The sequence below is a fragment of the Musa acuminata genome, unplaced genomic scaffold, assembly GCF_036884655.1.
Source record: "Musa acuminata AAA Group cultivar baxijiao unplaced genomic scaffold, Cavendish_Baxijiao_AAA HiC_scaffold_1136, whole genome shotgun sequence".
Taxonomy (NCBI): Eukaryota; Viridiplantae; Streptophyta; class Magnoliopsida; order Zingiberales; family Musaceae; genus Musa; species Musa acuminata.
Genome location: NW_027021348.1, coordinates 7,309,288 through 7,319,287, shown reverse-complemented (window position 1 = coordinate 7,319,287; position 10,000 = coordinate 7,309,288). Strand labels below are relative to the sequence as shown.

The 10,000-nt window shown below is 45.1% G+C and overlaps 1 long non-coding RNA gene across 1 annotated transcript in view; it reads left to right on the top strand.

Annotated features, from left to right (window-relative positions):
* The first annotated feature begins 1,770 nt into the window (after positions 1-1,770).
* Positions 1,771-10,000, top strand: part of LOC135668553 (uncharacterized) — a 9,230-nt gene continuing 1,000 nt past the window's right edge. Inside the window, exons 1-2 of the long non-coding RNA XR_010511020.1 lie at positions 1,771-3,072; positions 5,088-8,682. This is a non-coding gene — a long non-coding RNA (uncharacterized LOC135668553). The remainder of the gene's footprint in view (positions 3,073-5,087; positions 8,683-10,000) is intronic.

Below are 10,000 nucleotides of genomic sequence, written 5' to 3'. Positions count from 1 at the left end.
CACGCAAAAACAGGCCAAAAACTGGCCAAAACAGCCCAAAAACGGGCCAAAACTGGCCATTTTTGGCTGCGCGAGCGAGCGGCGAGCGGCGGACAGCGAGCGAAGCGTGAGGCAGCACCGTCCCTGCTATACGAAAGCCCCATCCAGCCCTGTGCCACCCGGGGGGTTCCAGGGTGCTGAGATGGCTGACGTTTTGCTCCGCTCTCGACGGTCACCGCGCAACGCAAGAACAGGCCAAAACGGCCCAAAAACGGGCCAAAACTGGCCATTTTTGGCTGTGCGAGCGAGCGGCGAGCGGCGGACAGCGAGCGAAGCGAGAGGCGGCACCGTCCCTGCTATACGAAAGCCCCATCCAGCCCTGTGCCACCTGGGGGGTTCCAGGGTGCTGAGATGGCTGACGTTTTGCTCCGCTCACGACAGTCACCGCACCACGCAAGAACAGGCCAAAAACTGGCCAAAACAGCCAAAAAACGGGCCAAAACTGGCCATTTTTGGCTGCGCGAGCGAGCGGCGGACAGCGAGCGAAGCGTGAGGCAGCACCGTCCCTGCTATACGAAAGCCCCATCCAGCCCTGTGCCACCCGGGGGGTTCCAGGGTGCTGAGATGGCTGACATTTTGCTCCGCTCACGACGGTCGCCGCGGCACGCAAGAACAGCCCAAAAACAGGCCAAAACAGCCCAAAAACGGGTCAAAACTGGCCATTTTTGGCTGCGCGAGCGAGCGGCGAGCGGCGAACAGCGAGCGAAGCGAGAGGCAGCACCGTCCCTGCTATACGAAAGCCCCATCCAGCCCTGTGCCACCCGGGGGGTTCCAGGGTGCTGAGATGGCTGACGTTTTGCTCCGCTCATGACAGTCACCGCACCACGCAAGAACAGCCCAAAAACTGGCCAAAACAGCCCAAAAACGGGCCAAAACTGGCCATTTTTGGCTGCGCGAGCGAGCGGCGAGCGGCGGACAGCGAGCGAAGCGAGAGGCAGCACCGTCCCTGCTATACGAAAGCCCCATCCAGCCCTGTGCCACCCGGGGGGTTCCAGGGTGCTGAGATGGCTGACGTTTTGCTCCGCTCACGACGGTCACCGCACCACGCAAGAACAGGCCAAAAACTGGCCAAAACAGCCCAAAAACGGGCCAAAACTGGCAATTTTTGGCTGCGCGAGCGAGCGGCGAGCGGCGGACAGCGAGCGAAGCGTGAGGCAGCACCGTCCCTGCTATACGAAAGCCCCATCCAGCCCTGTGCCACCCGGGGGGTTCCAGGGTGCTGAGATGGCTGACGTTTTGCTCCGCTCTCGACGGTCACCGCGCAACGCAAGAACAGGCCAAAAACTGGCCAAAACGGCCCAAAAACGGGCCAAAACTGGCCATTTTTGGCTGCGCGAGCGAGCGGCGAGCGGCGGACAGCGAGCGAAGCGAGTGGCAGCACCGTCCCTGCTATACGAAAGCCCCATCCAGCCCTGTGCCACCCGGGGGGTTCCAGGGTGCTGAGATGACTGACATTTTGCTCCGCTCACGACGGTCACCGCACCACGCAAGAACAGGCCAAAAACTGGCCAAAACAGCCCAAAAACGGGCCAAAACTGGCCATTTTTGGCTGTGCGTGTAATATCCCTCGCTTTTAAAAATTATTAATAAAGATTTATATGTAAATTGGAGGACCTATATGTAAATATAGAAATTACAAGGACTAAACTGCTAAGTTGCAAAAAAGAAAAAAAAAAGGGAAAACCGAAAATTCGGTATTATCCCACCGCCTCCCACGCACTCTGTTTCTTTCCAGAAACAGAGAGAGCGGTGGGGCGTGAGGACAAGAAGGAGAGTGGTAGAAGAAGAGGAGGTGGCTGCAGCGAGGGCTGCAGCGAGAAGCTGTGGGGCGTGGGGAGAAGAAGAGAGGAAGAAGAGGGAGAAGAGAAGAAGAAGAAGAAGAAGAAGAGAAGAGGATAGCTGCGGCAAGGCTGCAGCGAGGAGGTGTGTGGGGTTGGGGAGGAAAAGGGAAGAGGAGAAGAAGAGGGAAAAGAGAGGGAAGAGGGGAGGAGCGAGAGGTGGCAGCAGCTAGGGCTGCAGCACCTCTGTTTCCTGCAGGTGGAAACAGAGGAGAGGTGTGGGGCGTTCGAAGAGGAGAAGAAGAAGAAGAGGAAGAGAAGAGGAAGAGGAAGCAGGGGAAGAGGTTGTGATACCTCTGTTTCCTGCAGACGAAACAGAGGAGAGGGTGTGGGTGACGTCGGGGAGAAGAAGGGGAGGAAGGAGAAGAAGAGAAGAAGAAGAAAGGAAGGAAAAGGAAGAGGAGAAGGGAAGAAAGTAGCTGCGGCTGCGGTTGTGGCAGCTGCAGCTGTGGCAGGGAAAGAAGAAGAGAAAGGAAGAAGGGAAGGAGAGGAAGAAGAGAAGGGGCTGCGGCTGCGGCGATGGCAGCTGCAGTTGGAAGAGAAGAAGGAGAGGAAGATGAGCAGGGGAGGAAGAAAAGGCTGTGGCCGTGGCTGAGGCTGCGACTGCAGCATGCAGCTGGGAAAGAAGAGAAGGAAAGGAAGAAGAAGAGAAAGGAAGAAGGGAAGGAGAGGAAGAAGAGAAGGGGCTACGGCTGCGGCGATGGCAGCTGCAGTTGGAAGAGAAGAAGGAGAGGAAGATGAGCAGGGGAGGAAGAAGAGGCTGCGAGTGTGGTGGCTGCGGCCGTGGCTGCGACTCCGGCTGCGGCTGCGACGTTGGCTGCGGTAGCTGCGGCAGCGGTGGTGGCTGCAGTAGCTGCAGTAGCTGCTTTTGGGAAAGAGAAAGAGTAGGAACGAGAGAAGGGAAGAAGGAAATAGTGCAGTGGAAGGGGGCTGCGGTTGTGACCGCAGTTGCGGTCGTGGCTGCGATTGTGGCAGCGGCAGCGACGGCGGCTGTGGCAGCTGTGTTTGGGAAAGAAAAAGAAGGAATGAGAGTAAGAGAGAGCAGGTGACTGTGCCTCGATGTTCGACACGTGATGTAGTTACGAAGAAAGGAAGAAAACGGGAGCACAAAACGAAACAGAGAGAGGACACGGAGGAAAAGTAGAAAGATTGGATTGGCACCTTCCTTGGATATTCAGATCAAAATATTTGAAAGGCAAGTTTCCCACTTGTTTCGATCCTTTCTATTGCAAGTTCCCTGTTCGTTTCTCCTATAATTGCTCTGATATGTCTTATTGCAAGTTCTCTGATCGTTTCTCCTATAATTGCTCTGATATGTCTTATTGCAAGTGTTCTAACCTTTTCTATTGCAAGCTTTCTAATCTTTTCTCTTGCAAGTTCCCTGATCGTTCCTCACTGCTATTTTATCTCCACATTTGTTTTGAATATGAGGAACTTTGAATTGTTCTAGCCTTGCATTTGATATATCTCCTGTTTAGACGTAACGATTCAAATCTGTGCAACTTCTGAGATTCTGACCTTTTGATACCGAGCTGCCTATAAGTCTTTGTTGGAAACTCTGATTTGTTCAAAACTGATTTCATTGGAAACTAGACTCGTAGACCTTTCCTTGATATATGGATTGAAAGATTTGGAATCCAAACACCTGTCCAGTTATCTGTTGAATCTGACATTATGAATTCTGCCAACAGAGATTTTGTTATACGACACTTGCTTACCAAATTATTTGTAACTCTCTCTGTTGGACAGTTCAATTCATATGAAGCCTATCTTATCTGAAAGTATTATCCAATGATTATTTCTGAGTAAATTGGAGCACGATTGATAGTTTGAATCATTTGTTCAATGTGCCTTCTGTATTCTGCCAGAAATCGAGCTTTGGTCGATTTCTCATACTCTGGTTTCATTCCTTTGGAAATTGATATCCTTTAGCTTTCTCATTCAATTGAGCTTTATATTACTGCTTTGAATTCTTGTATGCTCTTGTCCTTAAAATTATTGCATTCTTGAAAACTGTTGTGTAACGTTTATGCTATATCGTATTGACTCATATAGGCACATGTATATCCTATTGTTCCGCATTTGCTTTTGATATGTGCCTATTCCAGTTTCATTCCTTTGGATATTGAATTCATCTAACCTTCCTATTTTGAATTGAGCTCAGTATGAATGTTTTGAATCCCTGTAAACTCTTGCCTTCATTTCATTCCAAAACTGAATACATTTGTGAGAGATTGTTGCTTGCATCGTATTGTCTCGTAAAGGCACATGTACGTTTTGTTGTTCCGCGTGTGCTTCCGTATTATGCTACTTATTGTTTAAACTGCCCTCTTGTATTCTGGTGTTGTGGGATAATGTGAACCTTTGCCAGAAATGGTAAAGGGAGTTATGCATAGAGCCTGCGATGCTCTGCCGGCCCCCTCTGACTTCACCTAGACGTGGGTGGATGGAGCTCCCAGACGTGGGAGACTTCTGTCTGGTGGTCATTCAGAAATGGATGAATCACATTCTGTCTGTGATCCCACTACACCCTCTATATGTTTGATATGACATCCAGAGTTTTGGTGAGTTATTTCTGTTCATGCTCTGGATAAGTATGATATGATTGCAACGTCAAGGACGACGTTTGAGCTTCTGTACGACATATGAGTTTGATATGCTCTGAAATGCTTCATTCATTGTTGATTTTGCTTCGAAATGTTCCATATGTCGTTGATGTGTTTTGGAACATTTTATATGCCATTGATAAGCTCCGATATGTTTCCCTTGTTTCTGATATGCTCCAATTACTCTGTGCTCCATTTGCTATGAACAGATATGTTCTGAAATGTCCTATCTGCCATTGATATGTTCCAATTACTCTGTGCTCCATTTGCTATGAACAGATATGTTCTGAAATGTCCTATCTGCCATTGATATGTTCCAATTACTCTGTGCTCCATTTGCTATGAACTGATATGTTCTGAAATGTCCTATCTGCCATTGATATGTTCCAATTACTCTATGCCCCATTCGTTATGGATCAAATATGTTTTGAATGACATGATACGTATGATTTGGTATCTATTGAGATGGTATCCTTGAGAATTCTTGTATTCTGCCTTGCATTATGATACCTTACTCGTTTGAAACCGTTCCTTTTGTTCTGAATATGCTTTGTCACTTGCTGAGCCGTTTTTGGCTCACTCCGTTGTTATATATATCTTTCAGGTCAACTTGTCACTCTTCGAGATGTTTGATTTGGGCTGAGGCAGTGGATAACTATTCAGAATGATGGGCAAGTCTGGTTGGTTATTACGATATTGTTGTATAAGTATGTTTTGTATGTAATGAAATGTTGTCGATGAACCGAAATGGATATACTGTGTCAAAGTGTTAGGAGATCTCTCTTATTTGGAATTTCTGAATGTTAAGTCTAATTTATGATGATATGAACTTGTGGTGAATAGTTGGAGTTCTGATTGTATAATTTATTTAGCTTGTGGATTTATAAATGTTGTTCATTTTTGTCAAGTTGGCTTGGGTTGCCATAAATGTAAATTATCGAGTGATGCGATATATGATTTTAAACTGCACAGGTTTTATGGATGTGAATATGAATAGAATGTTTTTCAGTGTCCTCAAACGTTAGTTTGGATCCTGGATGGATTGGTCTGTGATGAAAATTATTTTTAATATCATGGATAATATTTTGAGGGGCGTGACAGAGGTGGTATCAGAGCATTGTTTGAGGATTACTGAAATATTTGATATGTTGACATGCAAAATATATTGAGGTCTAATGAACTTTAGTGATTGGTGGAAATTTTTCTTTGGTGCATTTTAGGAATCTAGGATGATGAGGACATTTGGTCCTCCTATTTCATTTGTTTCTGATTAATTAAGGGGAATGAAAGGATTGATCGGGGATATTCAATCAGAGTGGCGCAGCGGAAGCATGGTGGACCTAATTTCATTGGTGGTAGAAAAATGAATGATGCAAACAGAGAAGATATATGATGTACAAAATTGTTCTGATGATCGAAAGATTTCTTTTGCCACCTTATATTGGAAATAGAGGCTGATAATTAATGGCAACAATGAAAAGAATTTTTGGAGATCAGTGGCAAGATGATAAGGACAAGTTACCAATAAAAATATGATTGGAAATGAATCAGAAAGTGATAACAAGAGGGTCAAGATATTTGGATTTGAAATGGGAAGTCATCACAAAAGACTCAATCACATGTGAATTGCAAGTTAAATTATGAAACGAATTTGTGCTTTCGGGTGACTAGAGTCTATTTTGCTTGTGGAAAGTTGGATCATAAAATAAAAGAAAGAGTCACTGCCTCATAAATCATCAGCCCATGTCAGAGTGTATACTATCACTGAATATGATTATGAAACTTCTGAAGTAGTGGTCGAAGGTATTATTCAGGTTTATGAAAGAATGCAAATATTTGTTTGACCATGGGTCTCATCTATGATTTGATTCGGAATATTTTGCCTATCACTTGGGTATTCAACCTAGACCACTACATTATGTGCTATATGTAAATACGATCATTAGAGATTCTTTGATAACGAACTTGAATCTGGTCCTCTTGTCTGATTTTTATTGGAGAACTTGAACTTTTGCTGATTTAGTTCTCCTAGAGATTTGGAGTTATGATATTATACTTGGTATGGATTGGCTATCTTCTTATCATACCAGTATGGATTGGTATATAACCAATGATCACTTTTTGCATATTTGATCAGCCGATCTTTTATTTTGAGAGTATTGGACATTATTTATCTCCTTGCCTAATGTATCCCAGGATGACTTGTTTGGATTACCTCCAAATGTGATTTTGCTTTTGATTTGGTCCTTAGGACAATCCCAATATCTAAGCCTCTCTACAGAAAGATATCATTTGAGTAAGTGGAATTGGAAAAGCAACTACAAGGATTATTAAATGAGGATTTTATTTGGCTTAATATTTCATCATGGGGTGCTCCGGTGTTAGTTAAAAAGATGTATGGAACATTGAGGCTTTGTAATGATTATAGACAATTGAATCAGGTGACAATCAAAAATGAGTATTTCCTGAAGTAACGACTTGCTTGATTAACTGTAGGGTGCGCAAGTATTTTTAGAAAAATTGCTTGAAGGTCGGGTTACCGTCTACTGAGGATCAAGGAGGAGAATATTTCGGTCGCTCGTGGATAATTATGTAATTGTATTGTATTGATGAAACTATTTAAGAGTAGGAGGAGGAAATAGAGATATCATAATCCTCATCTTTTCATCGATTGAGCTATTATCAATTTAGAGGACTAAATTTTCTTTTAAGGGGGGGAGAGTGTAATATCCCTCGCTTTTAAAAATTATTAATAAAGATTTATATGTAAATTGGAGGACCTATATGTAAATATAGAAATTACAAGGACTAAACTGCTAAGTTGCAAAAAAGAAAAAAAAAAGGGAAAACCGAAAATTCGGTATTATCCCACCGCCTCCCACGCACTCTGTTTCTTCCAGAAACAGAGAGAGCGGTGGGGCGTGAGGACAAGAAGGAGAGTGGTAGAAGAAGAGGAGGTGGCTGCAGCGAGGGCTGCAGCGAGAAGCTGTGGGGCGTGGGGAGAAGAAGAGAGGAAGAAGAGGGAGAAGAGAAGAAGAAGAAGAAGAAGAAGAGAAGAGGATAGCTGCGGCAAGGCTGCAGCGAGGAGGTGTGTGGGGTTGGGGAGGAAAAGGGAAGAGGAGAAGAAGAGGGAAAAGAGAGGGAAGAGGGAGAGGAGCGAGAGGTGGCAGCAGCTAGGGCTGCAGCACCTCTGTTTCCTGCAGGTGGAAACAGAGGAGAGGTGTGGGGCGTTCGAAGAGGAGAAGAAGAAGAAGAGGAAGAGAAGAGGAAGAGGAAGCAGGGGAAGAGGTTGTGATACCTCTGTTTCCTGCAGACGAAACAGAGGAGAGGGTGTGGGTGACGTCGGGGAGAAGAAGGGGAGGAAGGAGAAGAAGAGAAGAAGAAGAAAGGAAGGAAAAGGAAGAGGAGAAGGGAAGAAAGTAGCTGCGGCTGCGGTTGTGGCAGCTGCAGCTGTGGCAGGGAAAGAAGAAGAGAAAGGAAGAAGGGAAGGAGAGGAAGAAGAGAAGGGGCTGCGGCTGCGGCGATGGCAGCTGCAGTTGGAAGAGAAGAAGGAGAGGAAGATGAGCAGGGGAGGAAGAAAAGGCTGTGGCCGTGGCTGAGGCTGCGACTGCAGCATGCAGCTGGGAAAGAAGAGAAGGAAAGGAAGAAGAAGAGAAAGGAAGAAGGGAAGGAGAGGAAGAAGAGAAGGGGCTACGGCTGCGGCGATGGCAGCTGCAGTTGGAAGAGAAGAAGGAGAGGAAGATGAGCAGGGGAGGAAGAAGAGGCTGCGAGTGTGGTGGCTGCGGCCGTGGCTGCGACTCCGGCTGCGGCTGCGACGTTGGCTGCGGTAGCTGCGGCAGCGGTGGTGGCTGCAGTAGCTGCAGTAGCTGCTTTTGGGAAAGAGAAAGAGTAGGAACGAGAGAAGGGAAGAAGGAAATAGTGCAGTGGAAGGGGGCTGCGGTTGTGACCGCAGTTGCGGTCGTGGCTGCGATTGTGGCAGCGGCAGCGACGGCGGCTGTGGCAGCTGTGTTTGGGAAAGAAAAAGAAGGAATGAGAGTAAGAGAGAGCAGGTGACTGTGCCTCGATGTTCGACACGTGATGTAGTTACGAAGAAAGGAAGAAAACGGGAGCACAAAACGAAACAGAGAGAGGACACGGAGGAAAAGTAGAAAGATTGGATTGGCACCTTCCTTGGATATTCAGATCAAAATATTTGAAAGGCAAGTTTCCCACTTGTTTCGATCCTTTCTATTGCAAGTTCCCTGTTCGTTTCTCCTATAATTGCTCTGATATGTCTTATTGCAAATTCTCTGATCGTTTCTCCTATAATTGCTCTGATATGTCTTATTGCAAGTGTTCTAACCTTTTCTATTGCAAGCTTTCTAATCTTTTCTCTTGCAAGTTCCCTGATCGTTCCTCACTGCTATTTTATCTCCACATTTGTTTTGAATATGAGGAACTTTGAATTGTTCTAGCCTTGCATTTGATATATCTCCTGTTTAGACGTAACGATTCAAATCTGTGCAACTTCTGAGATTCTGACCTTTTGATACCGAGCTGCCTATAAGTCTTTGTTGGAAACTCTGATTTGTTCAAAACTGATTTCATTGGAAACTAGACTCGTAGACCTTTCCTTGATATATGGATTGAAAGATTTGGAATCCAAACACCTGTCCAGTTATCTGTTGAATCTGACATTATGAATTCTGCCAACAGAGATTTTGTTATACGACACTTGCTTACCAAATTATTTGTAACTCTCTCTGTTGGACAGTTCAATTCATATGAAGCCTATCTTATCTGAAAGTATTATCCAATGATTATTTCTGAGTAAATTGGAGCACGATTGATAGTTTGAATCATTTGTTCAATGTGCCTTCTGTATTCTGCCAGAAATCGAGCTTTGGTCGATTTCTCATACTCTGGTTTCATTCCTTTGGAAATTGATATCCTTTAGCTTTCTCATTCAATTGAGCTTTATATTACTGCTTTGAATTCTTGTATGCTCTTGTCCTTAAAATTATTGCATTCTTGAAAACTGTTGTGTAACGTTTATGCTATATCGTATTGACTCATATAGGCACATGTATATCCTATTGTTCCGCATTTGCTTTTGATATGTGCCTATTCCAGTTTCATTCCTTTGGATATTGAATTCATCTAACCTTCCTATTTTGAATTGAGCTCAGTATGAATGTTTTGAATCCCTGTAAACTCTTGCCTTCATTTCATTCCAAAACTGAATACATTTGTGAGAGATTGTTGCTTGCATCGTATTGTCTCGTAAAGGCACATGTACGTTTTGTTGTTCCGCGTGTGCTTCCGTATTATGCTACTTATTGTTTAAACTGCCCTCTTGTATTCTGGTGTTGTGGGATAATGTGAACCTTTGCCAGAAATGGTAAAGGGAGTTATGCATAGAGCCTGCGATGCTCTGCCGGCCCCCTCTGACTTCACCTAGACGTGGGTGGATGGAGCTCCCAGACGTGGGAGACTTCTGTCTGGTGGTCATTCAGAAATGGATGAATCACATTCTGT